Genomic DNA, 14,446 nt, shown 5'->3' on the forward strand with positions numbered 1-14,446 from the left:
AGGGGGTGTTGAAGGTCAGCAGCTGGCAGTTTATAATTCAGTCCTTGTAGAGGTAGAAGGCAAGTGCCAATTTATAGTTGGCAATAGGAATTAGGTTGAGTTCACGGCATTTGAGTTTGAGCAAATTGTGGGAGATAGTGAAGGACACGGAAGCCTGGCATGCTGCAGTCCTTGGGGTCCATAAGGAGTTCGGACGTGACTGAGCGACTGAGTAACAAGGCATTGGAGTTCTTGGAATCTCTTATCTGCCATGTTAAAAGATAAACCAAGGCATATTAAAAATTTCAAAAGTTAATTTGAGCAAAAATCAGTTAAATTCGGGCAGCACCAAACACGAAGTGGTCAGGAATACTCTACTGACCAAAGCTTAGGACAAAGATTCTATAGAGAAGATGAAGAAGCGAAGGAAGGAAATTATTTGACTGACTATAATGGCACCCCACTCCAGTACTCTTGCCTGCAAAACCCCATGGACAGAGGAGCCTGGTAGGCTGCAGTCCATGGGGTCGCAAAGAGTCGGACACGACTGAGTGACTTCACTTTCACTTTTCACTTTCATGCATTGGAGAAGGAAATGGCAACCCACTCCAGTGTTCTTGCCTGGAGAATCCCAGGGACGGGGGAGCCTGGTGGGCTGCCGTCTATGGGGTCACACAGAGTCAAACACGACTGAAGCGACTTAGCAGCAGCAGCAGCAGCAGTTTAAAGCCCATTTGGTTGTTTGTGATTGGTCATCCTTAGTGTTTCTATGTCTTAAACTTGGAGTATTACAGGACTAGATTTTGATTCACTTATGTGGGCCACCACACCACTACAGCCGCCTCAGTCCAATGGCCTCCTTGTGTATTAATTTGACAACCTAAAAGCAAGATTTCTACCAAAAAAAAAAAAAAAAACTCAGTTTTCATAAATTCCTCCCCCAAAGCAACTCTGATCTTTCACCCCACCACACCCAAACAGACATTGTCATGAAACTACCATACCTCTCATTCAGTCTCCTACGGGCTCACTTATGTTTCAAATAATTCACCCTCCACCTTTACATGGTCTTCTTCTCCTGTGTCTCTGTATCCAGATCTTCTTCTTTCCCTTATAATGACATCAGTCATTAGACAAAGGGCCCACTCTAATCCAGCATGAACCCAGTTTAATTTTACTACTTCTTCAAACCATATTTCCAAATAAGATTATATCCCAAGGTTCTGGACATAAATGGCAGGGGATACTCTTCAACCCACTCCATAATTAAAGCCATGGCCTCTAGAGTTTGGGTTTCCTTGGTAACTCAGTTGGTAAAGAATCTGCCTGCACTGCAGGAGAGTAGGGTTCGATCCCTGAGTTAGGAAGATCTCCTGAAGAATGGAATGGCAGCCCTCTCTAGCATTCCTGCCTGGAGAACCCCATGGACAGAGGAGCCTGGAGGGCTATCGTTCATAGGGTCACAAAGAGTCAGACACAACTGAAGCGAGTAAGCATGCATGCTAGATTTCAAATTCTTGTCTTAACCTAAGTCAGTTCAGTTCGGTTCAGTCGCTTAGTCGTGTCTGACTCTTTGCAACCCCATGGATTGCAGCATGCCAGGCCTCCCTACCCATCACCAACTCCCAGAGTTTACCCAAACTAATGTCCTTTGAGTTGGTGATGCCATCCAACCATTTCATCCTCTGTCGTCCCCTTCTCCTCCTGCCGTCAATCTTTCCCAGCATCAGGGTCTTTAACCTAAGTAGTTGTGTGAATTTGAATAATCCACCTGACCTTCATAAATGTGTTGTCTCACCCATCATGTGTGAGTTTTATGGCCTTGCGGAGCAAATTAGGTAATGTTTGTAAAGTCTTTGAGCACACTGCTTGGCCTTTGGAAAGCATCCACACTTGGAGGCATTGATCATCCTCTCCCATCAATCTAACCCTTCATCCTTTTCTGGCTTTTCTGTGCTGTTCTATCCAACCTACTCTTTGCTGCTGCTGCTGCTGCTAAGTCGCTTCAGTCGTGTCCGACTCTGTGCGACCCCATAAACGGCAGCCCACCAGGTTCCCCCGTCCCTGGGATTCTCCAGGCAAGAACACTGGAGTGGGTTGCCATTTCCTTCTCCAATGCATGAAAGTGAAAAGTGAAAGTGAAGTCGCTCAGTCGTGCCCGACTCTTAGCGACCCCATGGACTGCATGCAGCCCACCAGGCTCCTCCATCCATGGGGATTTTCCAGGCAAGAGTACTGGAGTGGGTTGCTGTTGCCTTCTCTGAACCTACTCTTTAAATATTGGTTTTTCCAAGAGTTCTTTCTTCCCTACTCTTCTGCCACAGGCAGCTCCTCCCCTTGGGGTATGTGTGTTCTGATGACTCTGTTGAGGTGAAAACTTTTCCTTTTTCAACTTGGATCCAGCGGTTGGGAGCCTGAAAATTTTTAACTGAAAAAAAAAAAAATAGAGAGTCACAGAAGAAAAGACAAGGTTTATTTTCAAACGTGCATACAGGAATTTCAATAATGGAAAATTCATGGAAAATCCCAAGGGAAAGTGTACATATGTACCAATTCAATTTAACAAAAGAGGGGGGGGTGTTATTTAGGGTTTCAGTGAGAGTATATGGAAGTTTCTACTGCTTCTCAATGCTAATGGTAATGGGCAGTCTGTCTTCTTAGCAACTGAATTTTCAGGAAACTCCCTAGGAGGGAGGTCAATAGCTCCTATATTTTCAGGAGGCTCTGCTTTGAGCAGATAAAGAAAATTCAGATAAGATTTCTTTCTGTATGACTGTGCTCACTTCACGTGTTTTAATGTTTTCACTTTAATGGGGTTTCTCTGGTGATCCCGTGCTTAAGACTCTGCGCTTCCACTGCGGGTGGCACAGGAATTAAGATCCCATGTGCCTCACAATGCAGCCGAAATAAATAAATAAAATTAGTGTTTGTACTAATTCTGGGGATCTGAAAGAATCTCCACATTTCCCTCATCTGAAACTCCCCTAGAAGTTTTTCACACAAGAAAAGAAACTGGGTCATTTGCTGTGGAGAGCTAAGTGAGAAGTTGCAAGGTAAAAGACCTCCGAAGGGAGTGAAGAATAGGGATTAGAACGAGAAACCGAAAAAGAAAAATGATTGAAGTAAACTATAAATGCAGTCTCTGCATTCAGGAGGCAGCCAGTCGAGATGTTGTCGTTGAACACAAGTTTGCCTGCCCAAAGCACAGTGTTTGTAGTTAGGAGCAGAGAAAGGTTTATTATTGCAGAGCCATGCATGAAGAGCAGGCAGACCACACACACTCAAAAGACCTGAAATCCCCAAAGGCTTTCAGATAAGGGTTGTTTTGTTTTATTGGGATATAGTTGCTTTACAATATTGTGTTAGTTTCTGCTGTACAATGCAGTCAGTCAGTTATACGTATACATATAACCCCTCCCTCTTGGGACTCCCTCCCACCTCACCCCTCATTCATCTAGGTCGCCAGGGAGCACCGAGCTAAGCTACCTGAGCTATGCAGCAGGTTCCCCAAGGATTTTTAAAGGCAATATTTGGGGTGAAGGCTACAGGGTGCCTGACTTTCTTCTGATTGGCTAGCGGCAAGATAATGTGATGTTTCAAGCATCTCAATCATCAATCTTCTGGTTCCAATCCAACTGGGGTCCAGTACTTGAGGGTGTTAGTTTCTGCTCAACTCAGATCTTATGTATATCTCTTGAAGAGGAGCTAAGACTCTGTCCCGGGGCTTCCCAGGTGGCACTCGTGGTAAAGAACCCGCTTGCAATGCAGAAGATGTAAGAGACTCAGGTTCGATCCCTGGGTTTGCAAAGATCCTCTGAAGAAAGGCATGGCAACCCACTCCAGTATTCTTTTCAGGGAAATCCCGTGGACAGAGGAGCCTGGCATGCTATGGTCCATGGGGCCAAAAAGAGTAGGACATGACTGAAGCGACTTAGCACACAAAATGCCGTTTCATTCCCTCACTTTCCTAATTAGTAACTGCTTGGATTTGCTCTTCGGAATTCGAGGGAGACCTAGGAGACTAAAGTCTTTTTCTGAACACAAGAAATGGGGAACGCAGAAAGAGCTCTGTATTCCAGAGAGCCCCACAGGGTCCAGCTCAGTTTCAGCTTCTAGATGTTGGATTTGAAGCATCTTTAGGGAAGATGTTTAATGGCAGTGTTTCAGGAAGGAGGACCCCTTCCAAAGCTTGAGAGCGGGCTCTTGGCTAACCCTCAGAAATGAATTATCTGAGGAGACACAGGTGCTGACCAAGCAAGAGACTTTATCGGGAAGGAGAGCCTGCGTGGAGAGCAGGAGGGTAAAGGAAATCAGGAAGACTGCTCTGCCGTGTGGCTTGCATTCTCGGGTTTTCTGGTGATGGGATTAGTTTCCAGTTGTCTCTGGCCAATCACTGTGATCCAGGGTCCTTCCTGGTGGCGCACACATTGCTCAACCAAGATGGATTCCAGTGAGGAGGATTCTGGGATGTTGGCAGGACATGTGGTATCTCTTTTTGACCTTTCAAGAATTCTTCTAGTTGGCAGTGGCTTGTTAGTTCTGTGTTTCTAACCAGGACCTCCTGTCATAAAATAATCCACGAAAATGGTTACTATGGTGCCTGGCCAGGGTGGGCGGTATCAGTCAGTATTTCCCCTAAGAGTAGTGTCACAGTCATGGTAACTTCCTGGAGCAGAGCGTGAAGACACAGGTTTTCCAGTGAACTCTGAGTGACCTGCCCTGATAAACCCTTTGAATTTCTATCAAGTCCAGCTCCAGTTTTCAGGGTTTCCAGAAAGGGGCAGTTTTAGTTTTCAATCATGTCCAGTCAGGAGAGTGGGAGAAAAACTGGAAGTATTAATTACTGACAAAATGCAGGATCCAGTTTCCAAAAAGATCAAAAACAGCTCGAAGACAAGAACCAGGACTAGGATCCGAAAACCCACAAGAGTGGGTTATAGTTTTCCATAGAAACATGTAATTTGTCCTACAGTGACCTATTTTCATCAAAAACAATCAAAGAAAGATCATTATTGATTGCATAGTAAGTCTGATTTCATTGAATTTGACCTGCTTATTTACATAAATGTAGCAGGAATGACAACTAATGCCATAGTTCTATTAAAGTTTGCTTTGTTGGAAATAAAACTGTGTTACTGAGATTGGGACGGGAACCTGTGGTCTTTTAACTGAGATTGTACTTGGCCTCAGGACCTAATGAAGCTCAGGTTCTTGATGTCTCATCACAGAAAGAATTCAGTGAGAGACAAAGTGATAGTTAAGAAGTGCATTTATTTAGAGAGAAACACACTCCACAGACAGAGCATGAGCCATCTCAGATGGCAAGAGCAGCCTTGAAATACGGCATGGTTAGTTTTTATGGGCTGGGTAATTTTATAGCTATAGAGTAAGAGGATTATTCCAACCATTTCGGGGAAGGGGTGGGGATTTTCAGGAATTGGGCCACTTACTCACTTTTTGGTCTCTGGTTGGCCTCAGAACTGTCACGGACTGGTGGTGTGTCATTTAGCTTGCTGATGTATTAAGGTGAGCGTATACTGAGGTGCTGGAGAAGGAAATGGCACCCCACCCCAGTACTCTTGCCTGGAGAATCCCATGGACGGGGGGGCCTGGTAGGCTACAGTCCATGGGGCTGCTGAGTTGGACACAACTGAGCGACTTCACTTTCACTTTTCACTTTCATGCATTGGAGAAGGGAATGGCAACCCATTCCAGTGTTCTTGCCTGGAGAATCCCAGGGACAGAGGAGCCTGGTGGGCTGCCGTCTATGGGGTCGCAGAGTCAGACACGACTGAAGTGACTTAGCAGCAGCAGCAGCATACTGAGGCTCAAGGTCTAGTGGAAGTCAACCTGTCCTCCATCTTGGACCCATTTGGTTCTAATCAGTTTATGTCATGTCCTTGGTCTATGTCCCATCTTTTCAAGTTTGTGCCCTGCCCCCTTCCCTCCTGCTTCAGAACTTCTCATAAAAAATCTCAGATTGGACTTCTGAAAGTGTACTTTAGACTAGAAAGTCAAGCCAAGAACTTGCCATCAGCTATCTACTCTGCCTAAAGATTTGGATAATATCCTCTCTTCTCAAGGTCCCCAGGATACCCTCTTTCCTGCACCCTCCAGAAAGTGACTTTCCTTATTCACCTGTATGGCTGGGAATCCCATAATTCAGAGAATAAGCCAATTGTTTCAAGAGAGCGTCATAAGCAATGGCTCCATAAAGTCAATTTTATTTCCTTAAAACTGTCTGGTAGTATTTGATTTTATGTACATCATGAAGGAAATGGCAACCCACTCCACTACTCTTGCCTGGAAAATCCCATGGACGGAGGAGCCTGGTAGGCTTTAGTCTATGGGGTCACAAAGAGTCGGACACGACTGAGTGACTTCACTCACTCACTCACTCACATCATTCTCAAATACGGCATTCTAGTAAAAACTTTGGTTACATGATCAATTTTTCCAACTATATACTATTAAAAGGAAGCCAAGTTCTTATTTAACGTATGCAAGTAACTATATTGCTGTGAATACAATAACACTCAAAAAGAAGTATCTGAATTCTGGAAGGATCAAGAAGGGAGAAAAAGAGAAGTGCTTCAGCTTTTGTTTACAAACATTTAATATACAAAAGTGTTGTAAGTTATAGATATCTTAAGAGAAATGAGAAAGGGGTTCCTTATATCCAGAAGCTGTAATATTAAAGAACCAGCAATGCTCCCCTAAAAAAGTCATAAAAATTATAATAAATTTTCATGAGTTCAATCAGTCTCATGTAATTAATTCTTGTTCTATTTGCTCTTGGGTTAGCAGTTTCAACTAGAGTTCTCTACTCAGTCCGGTGTAATCATCTCATAGCTATTAATACCATCAGAAATCTGTGCCCCAGATTACATGTCATAGCCCTTTCTATGAGCCTGACTTGGTCCCTATTTTTGAAGATGAAGCATTCTGGATTTTATCTGATCATAAAGCACTATTTGTAAATAATAAGAGACTTAACATGACCATGGTTTAAAATTTGATGAAATTTTATTATAAAAGTAACACAATTTGGTTGTTTTTGTGATATACAACATTCTAAATAATAATTGGAATTATGACTGCTAATATTATGCCAGGATATTTCATGGAAGGTATTGATAAATTTTTAGAAATTTCATACAGTCTGTGAATACATACATTAATAATATTTATCCATACAAATAAAGCCTAGGGAAGGTTAAGCATCACTTTTTATTTGACAATGTTATTCATGCAGTTTAACACATCAAACAAACCTAATTCGTTTAACATCTCTCTTTTTACAAAGAGAGGAAAAAAAAACTCTTTGAGATGTTCTAGGAGCCTTTTATGAAATCTCAAAGTCAGTTGAAGGTCAAAAAGATTTCATTTAGAAATTGATTTGGGGAAGTTGTCAAAAATGTCAAAGTGTTTTAACACTTCATTAACCAGAAGCACAGACCACTATGCAACAATACTTAACTGTCAATTTAACCAAAATAACAATAAAAATTTTCAAAAGTAAATATAGGGAGCAACATGGTTGGTAAAAAAAAAACAAAACAGGTCTTATAAAAAGTGAAAAGAACTGTTTCTCTTAAATAATTGAGGACATGATAAAGACAACACAGGAAGTTATTGTGGTAAGATTCAGAGTTGTTTCCTCGGTGGATTAATCAAAAGGTAGAGAAAATCTTTTACAATCTCTTACTGAAAACAGGCCTACAATTCAACACATTTTGTCTTTTTAAGAGAGAGAAAAATCACACTCTAGTTTTGCATTAGTGCACTATCGATATTAAAGTTCACTTTAAAATCTTATAACAAATTCACTTATCCAGTTTGACCCCATGAGATTAAATATTCTTTCTCTCTCTTCCCCTGTCTCTCTTTCTCTCCCACAAACCTTTCACAAGTTTCTAGACCCATTCAGTTCTTGTCCTACATTTTCCTCTTTCTTATTCTGGAACAACTTTGACACAACTATTTTAGGATGAAATTACTCTCTTTTGTCCTTAACAGAAACATAGCCTTAACACCTTGTATACTCTTTCTTATCAAAAACATATCCTACTTTCCTGGCACGTTTTGCATAGATTTTTTTTCCCTTCATCCTTATTATTTCTAGTAGTGTCTCTTACATATACTGATTATAATTCTCGATCCTTAGATTTTTTTTTTTTTTAAAGAAAACTAGGAGGTAGTTTTTGATCCTGTAGCGGAATAGATGCTGCTGTTGCTGCTCATGTTGAGTCCAGAACCGCAGCCGGACAGGAGGCTAGAGGATGTGCGAAGGATGCTGACCTGCTGACTGGGTCTGGAGACCCCAAGGAGGAGGAAGAAGTGGAGGAGGAATGAGTGGACCCCCTTACAGCAGTGAGAGGGCAAGGCGAGCAGCTGGAGAAAGGTGTAAAGGCTCATGAACAGCTAGAGCTCTGAGATGAGTGTGTAGCCTCCAGGTTACAGGCAGGGGAGGACTGCCCAGAGGAGCTCTTCAACTTCTTGCACGGGGGGACCACTGTATGACCCACAAATTGGTTAACAGCTTGAAATAAGTGTGCAGGTTCGTTCACCCCAGCCTTCGTCACCTGGGCATCGGGTATTTCCTTATGGTTTTGAACATATCGTTCATTGTGTAATCAAGTTCATGTGAATCTCAAAGATTTGGGCTTAGGCAAGTAGCTTCTATGTAATTATCAGTGATTTCATTTTAATGAAATCCAGTGATCAGCCTAGGCAAGTAGCTTCTACGTAATTATCAGTGATTTCATCTTAATAAAATCCAGTGATCAGCCTAGGCAAGTAGCTCCTACGTAATTATCAGGAATTTCATCCTAATGAAATCCAGTGATCAGCCAAAAAAAAAAAACACCTAGGAAATAAACAATGGTGATATACCAGCATTCAGTAGTTGATAAGCAAAAGTATGAATACACCATCTCACAATTTCTAGAGCCATATGCTTCCTTATAGTACAGTTTCCCAACGTGGCAAAAGAACATGTTCATTAACAGGTCCGAGTATGTTTATTCTCTATGTAAAAAGAAGAAGTCAGGTCAACTCCATTGCTGCCCTGCAAATAGTTTCATCAATACCATCTTTCTAGATTCCATATACATGCTCTAATGTACAATATTTGTCTTTCTCTTTCTGACTTACTTCACTCTGTACAATAGGCTTTAGATCCTATGACTGATTCATGTTGATGTATAGCAGAAGTCAGCACAATATTGTAATTATCTTTTTTATTTATCTTTTAATTAATAATCACTTTACAGAATTGTGTTGTTTTCTGGCACACATCAACATGAATCAGCCATAGGTATACATATGTCCCCTCCCTCTGAACCTCCCTCCCATCTCCCTTCCCATCCCATCCCTCAAGTTGATACAGAGCTCCTGTTTAAGTTACCTGAGTCATACACCAAATTCCCACTGGCTATCTATTTTACATATGGTAATATAAGTTTCCACGTTACTCTCTCCTCCAATAAAAAACTTAAAAAGAAAACTTTTTTTTAATTAAAAAAAATAAGGCAAAGGGACTTCCCTGATGATCCAGTGGCTAAGTATCCCCCTTCCAATGCAGGGGATATGGGTTTCAACCCTGGTTAGAGAACTAAGATCCCACATAGTGTGGGGCAAGTTAGCCTGTGCATTGTGACTAAGACCCAATGTAGCCAAATAAATACATAAAATAATTAAAAAAAAAAAAAAAAGAAGAAGAAGCAGGAGAAAGTGCTCTCTTACGCCTCTGACTCGCTCTCTTTTTTAACCAGTGCCACCTGGCTTGCGGGATCCTAGTTCTCCAACCAGGGATTGAACCCAGGCCCTCAGCAGAGAAAACTTGGAGTCCTAACCATTGGACCACCAGGGAGTTCCCACTCTTTCTCTTTTTTTTTCTTTCACTCTTTCTTTCTCTATTTCCTTCCTCTTTCTTTCTCATGTGAAAATACAGGGAGACTCCCACAAGCCAGAAAATGACCTTTTACCACAATCCCAGAACACATGTATCCTGATCTTAGACTTCCAGCCTCTGAAACTGTACAAAATAAATATTTGCTGTGTAACCCTCCCAATTTATGATATCTTGTTCAGTTCAGTTCAGTCGCTCAGTCATATCTGACTCTCTGCGACCCCATGAATTGCAGCATGCCAGGCCTCCCTGTCCATCACCATCTCCCGGAGTTCACTCAGACTCACGTCCATCGAGTCGGTGATGCCATCCAGCCATCTCATCCTCTGCTGTCCCCTTCTCCTCCTGCCCCCAATCCCTCCCAGCATCAGAGTCTTTTCCAATGAGTCAACTCTTCGCATGAGGTGGCCAAAGTACTGGAGTTTCAACTTTAGCATCATTCCTTCCAAAGAACACCCAGGGCTGATCTCCTTCAGAATGGACTGGTTGGATCTCCTTGCAGTCCAAGGGACTCTCAAGTCTTCTCCAACACCACAGTTCAAAAGCATCAATTCTTTGGCGCTCAGCTTTCTTCACAGTCCAACTCTCACATCCATACATGACCACTGGAAAAACCATAGCCTTGACTAGACGGACCTTTGTTGGCAAAGTAATGTCTCTGCTTTTCAATATGCTATCTAGGTTGGTCATAATCTTGTTAAAGCAGCCCAAACTGACTACGACATACAATAACACAAATGTCACACGTTTGCATACAAACGTTGGTCCTCGTCTTTCCTCCACTTTATATTTTTATCTGAACTGTGCTTCTGGAACAAGCTGTCACCTCCTCAATATGGGGGTTAAAGCTTTGTCCAATATTTGTAGAGGAGATTTTTAAGATTTCTTCCTTTTTTCTTGATATATTAATATAACCTTAAAGAGGTTATGGACTAAATTTTGTTTGCCGTTAGTCTGTTTGTTTTTTCTCAGCCTCATGTGGTTGCTTTTAAGAATCCCTTGAGAGCCCCTGAGGAGGACCAAGGGTTACCTGAAGTTCCAGTGACTATAGGGAGTTGAAGGGCTAAAATGGAAAGATAGAAAATCCAGCTTGGTGGATTTATGTTTTCCCAAAGGCGTTATTATCCTTAGAAAAGTCACACTGAGAAGAAAGGAGGCAGGCAGAGTTAGTGCCATGGTGGCAGAACATAGAGTCAGTGGGGTTTGAGAGAAAAGGAATTTAGTCTACTGAAAAGTTCCCATGAGAGGAACAGGATCAAGTAGGGAGAATAGAGAGGCCTTGAAACCAAAGCCAGAAAGGAGAACTTCGAGCCCAAGAGGTATCTTCCAAACAAAGATGTTAGATTGTAACTCAGCTTCAGTAAGTATACTCATTTCAACTATGACTCAAACATAAGTATCTTCCCTGGTGGGTCAGATGGTAAAGAATCTGCCTGCAGTACACAAGACCTGGGTTCAGTCCCTGGGGTGAGAAGATCCCCTGGAGGAGGGCATGGCAACCCACTCCAGCATTCTTGCCTGGAGAATCTCCATGGACAGAGGAGCCTGGTGGGCTACAGTCCGTGGGGTCGCAAAGAGTTGGACACAACTTAGCGACTTTTCGCTTTCTTCACGTTTTTTTACTTCACAGGGCCAAAAATCAAAGAGGGCACAGCAGGTGCAACCCTCATACCCAAAGATAGCCAAGGAGGAAGGAAGGAAGCATCTCATTGCCATAGCGATGAACAGAGGCAGTGGCGAGAGAGACAAGAGTCCTTACAGGATGAGACCTTTCAAGATTTAAATTTCGATGAATTCCCTGAGAGTTGCTAATGGTCAGTAGAACCCCACTTCAGATGTGGTACCCAGACTACCCATATTTCAGTCGTGTCCGACTCCTTTCGGCCCCATGGACTGTAGCCCACCAGGCTCCTCTGTCCATGGGATTTCCCAAGCAAGAATACTGGGGTGGGTTGCCATTGCCTTCTCCAGGGGATCTTCCCAACCCAGAGATCAAATCTGCTACTCTTAAGTCTCCTGCATTGGCAGGTGGGCTTTTTATCTCTAGCGCCACCTGGGAAGCCCCATTTCTACCCTTCAGATCAGTTCAGTTCAGTTCAGTCGTTCAGTCATGTCCGACTCTTTGTGACCCCATGAATCGCAGCACACCACGCCTCCCTGTCCATCACCATCTCCTGGAATTCACTCAGACTCACATCCATCGAGTCAGTAATGCCATCCAGCCATCTCATCCTCTGTCGTCCCCTTCTCCTGCTCCCAATCCCTCCCAGCATCAGAGTCTTTTCCAATGAGTCAACTCTTCGAATGAGGTGGCCAAAGTACTGGAGTTTCAGCTTCAGCATCATTCCTTCTAAAGAAATCCCAGGGCTGATCTCCTTCAGAATGGACTGGTTGGATCTCCTTGCAGTCCAAGGGACTCTCAAGCGGCTTCTCCAACACCTTAAGCAAGTAGAAAACCAGAGTAAACTTTTCAGTTACCAAAACCAGGTTCTCAGGAAACAACACTTTTAGCTACCACAAGACAAAACAGTAGCACAAAAGACAGACAGAACAGCTGCCTGTAACAAAAGTCCCAATATCCAAAGAACTCAGGGATGGGAGGAGCAGACTGGGAGGGAATGACGTAGAAAAGAATGGCTTTATTGCTTTCCCAGGTAAAGGGGGACATGGTGGGTGCCTGTCCCCCAGAAAGCATAAGTCCCAACCCAGGAGGATTTGATAAGGAGTTTTATAGCAAGGGGCTTCCCTGGTGGCTCAGACAGTAAAAAAATCTGCCTGCAATGTAGGAGACCCAGCTTCAGTCCCTGAGTCAAGAAGATCCACTGGAGAAGGGAATGGCAACGCAGTCCACTGCTCTTGCCTGGAGAATTCCATGGATAGAGGAAACTGGGGGGCTACGGTCCGGGGGGGTTTGCAGAGTCAGACACGACTAAGGGACTAACACTCTTTATAGGAACAATTTAAGGGTGGGGTTCCTCTCAAGATCAGGGTGTGTGCAGGGCCTGCACTCCCTTAATCCTGTCTCAGGTGGTCTCCACCCTAGAGAATTTGATGAAGGGTTTGAGAACAGTGGTTCAAAGCTGGGGTCTCGGACAAAATCAGGCTGTGAGCAGGGTTGGCAGTCCCTTCATCTCATCTCCCAGGTGGCCAGTCTCCTAATCTTGATAAGTTTCCCTGGTCCCTTTAATCTTGCCTTGGGTGATTTTTTTTTGGCTGTTCCTCCCTTGTTTAAAAACAGCAAAGAACTGGCTTTAACCAAAAATTTCCTTCTGTAAATCAAAAATTTGGAAAATCTTTTTCAGAAAGGCAGAGAGAGGCTCTTACTGTCCTTGCTTGGCCAGAGTCTGGCGGAGACCCAGGATCCTAACTGGTAAAATAAAGTTTACCTTCGCTGGCATGGTCAAAGGTCCGGGGATCTCAGCAGCAGTCCCCTGAGAGTGGAGAGTCCCAACCATCCCATCTTTACTGCCAAAAGTCATGGGAAGAAAACTTTTCCAGCCTCTGTCCAATAGTTGGGGCCTGATAATTTAAATGAGAAAAAGAAAAAAATCAGATTAACAAGAGAAAACAGAACGTTAATTTTCACACAAGCTTGTGGGAGCTCCCAATCACGGAAAACTCTTGAAATAACCCAAAGGAAAGGTATAGACTTGTGTGCATGCCTGCTCAGTTGTGTCTGACTCTTTTATGACCCTGTGGACTAGCCCACCAGACTCCTCTGTCCATAGGGTTTCCCAGGCAAGAATACTGGAGTGGGTTGCCATTTCCTTCTCCAGGAATGTGTATATAAACCAATTTAACAAAGAGCGGTGGGTTAAGGCTTCAGTGGGAGAATATGAAAGGTTCTGTTGGGCTTTTTGATGCTAATGAGAATGGACAGACCCTCTTCTTGGCAGTTAAATTCACAGGAAACTGCCGAGGAGGAGGTTTAATGGCAGCTGTATTTTGTAATGGCTCTGATTCAGGCAGCTAAAGGAAATTTACACAGCGTTCATTTCTGCACCTCTGTGCTCAAATGTTTTCACTTTAAAATAATCTTTATACCAATTCTGAGGGTCCAAGAGGATCACCGCAATTCTCAAAGGAGTTCTCCAAGTCTCACCCTCTGGAACCAAACTGCCTAGTACATGTTCCAGCCCTGTCTGGGAAAGCTGAGAGACCTGGGGTAAATTACTTACTCCTCTGTGTTTCAATATGCAGAAAGAGGATGGAGTGATTGAAAGGATTAAGCAAGTCCTATGTGTGAAGCATTTGGAACAACGCCTGGACGCAGTAAGAGTGATACAAGTGTTTCCTGTTGTTATTTTTTTATTGCAGTATAACTGACATGTAAGATTATATTCATTTCAAATGTACAAAGTAATGATTCAACATTTAGGTATATTACAAAATGATCACCACAGTATGTGTAGATAGCATCCATCACCAAGCTACAGAATTATTTTTTTTTTTGTCCTATAAGCTTCTCAAACTCAACCATTCCAAAACTCATCTTCTGTCTAAACCTGTCCATCAGGGAATTCCTGTGGTTAGGGATCTGCGCTTTCACTGCTA

General features: G+C 43.0%; 1 long non-coding RNA gene across 1 annotated transcript; it reads right to left on the bottom strand.

Annotated features, from left to right (window-relative positions):
• Positions 1-8,983: 8,983 nt before the first annotated feature.
• On the bottom strand, positions 8,984-13,984 carry LOC147353213 (uncharacterized). The gene is made up of 2 exons (XR_015145003.1): positions 13,279-13,984; positions 8,984-12,331 (listed from the first exon to the last, which is right to left on the bottom strand). It is a non-coding gene; the product is annotated as an uncharacterized LOC147353213 (long non-coding RNA).
• Between the last annotated feature and the right edge of the window lie 462 nt (positions 13,985-14,446).

Source organism: Bos grunniens, chromosome 18 (assembly GCF_055505025.1).
Source record: "Bos grunniens cultivar Pamir isolate PY7600 chromosome 18, Bosgru_T2T1.0, whole genome shotgun sequence".
Taxonomy (NCBI): Eukaryota; Metazoa; Chordata; class Mammalia; order Artiodactyla; family Bovidae; genus Bos; species Bos grunniens.